Genomic DNA, 1,378 nt, shown 5'->3' with positions numbered 1-1,378 from the left:
AGAAGCAGCCATAATGAGTAAGATATATTCAGTTACTGGTAACTAGTTGTGTCCTAATGGGCATTATCAAAAGAGAAATCGTGTTGCAGAGAAAAGTTCTATATACACACACAATGAGAAAAATAAACTACAAGATCAACGCATGCATGTTTAATACTGGAAAAATCACAGCCCTCCAAAAGGTCTCCACGTTTGTTATAAAAGTCCTCTGTGCTCAACTAAAATTAAAATGATCTTAAAAGGATAATACTTGTAAAGTTCACTTAAGTTTTTTCAGCCACAGAAACTGCAATGGAAATAAATGTTCAGAGTCATTTTCAAAACAAAGCCAAAAATCTATTCTTCTGGTTGACATGCATGATTAAAAGGTCTGTGTAATGCACAATGCTCTACGCTCCCCAGGACTAGGAAAAAAGACCTCAAGTCAACTTTTAGTTTGCAGATGGTCAGAGGAGTTTGTATTCCAGGAGTTCAAATCTTCTGGATCTTTTCACCAACTACTGAGTTTTCTTTTCTGATTTTCTCCACAGCATCAGCTTTGTAATCGTACGAGCAATTGTGCACGTCTGAGTAACCGTGTACGCCACAATACACATGTCCACACCGGCATTCAACCCAGTAAGTCCTACTTTCTTCCTGCACATGAAACAGCCGTTCTTTTTCTGTTTTGGTTTTTCACGAGACTTGCTTTGCTCTTCAGATGGCTGCTGTGCCGTATCTGATATACTGAAGCTTGCAGGTATTCCGTGTCAGGGATTGCTTTGTCCACATACTGTCCACTTGGGAAGATGCTACAGATTCTGAAAAGTGACTGATTTGATACAGGGCTTGGCTGCCCGGATGCAGATGTGGAGTCTAGAGGTAACTGCGTGCGTCGGGGACGCTGCTGTCTGCGCACTGGACCGGAAAAGACTGGGACTGAGTACTGACAGAAGCCGAAGGTGGGCTGATTCTACAATTACTACTATTCTATCTTTGAAGATGTCTTTATAGCACACTGAACACATGCCATTTGTACAAGGGTTCCCATAAAATCCGCAGCCACTAGAACAAAGCATAGGAACTTGTCTGTGATTAGTTTCTTGAACCATGTTTCTCTGTTGCACACCCACAAAACCTGCACAATTTTCTTAGGTAGTATCGACATTTTAACAATGTTTTTTTCCAATCCATGAGCATGAAATGTTTTTCCATTTATTTATTTGTACTTCAATTTCTTTCATGAGCTCTCTACAGTTTTCAGTGTACATATCTTTTATCTCTTTGGTTAGGCTTATTCCTAGGTATCTTATGGTTTTTGGTGCAATTGTCTTCTGTGCACTTCTTGACTAAGATATACACCAATGTTCTGTTATTTATCCTATTTTCATGCTATTCA

The 1,378-nt window shown here is 39.5% G+C and overlaps 1 pseudogene; it reads right to left on the bottom strand.

Annotated features, from left to right (window-relative positions):
* Positions 1–471: 471 nt before the first annotated feature.
* On the bottom strand, positions 472–1,126 carry LOC109257762 (AN1-type zinc finger protein 6-like; annotated as a pseudogene).
* Between the last annotated feature and the right edge of the window lie 252 nt (positions 1,127–1,378).

Source organism: Panthera pardus, unplaced genomic scaffold (assembly GCF_024362965.1).
Source record: "Panthera pardus isolate Hobbes unplaced genomic scaffold, ASM2436296v1 HiC_scaffold_27, whole genome shotgun sequence".
Lineage (NCBI taxonomy): Eukaryota > Metazoa > Chordata > Mammalia > Carnivora > Felidae > Panthera > Panthera pardus.
The sequence above is the reverse complement of the archived record's forward strand: the minus strand, read 5'-3'. Positions and strand labels throughout refer to the sequence as shown.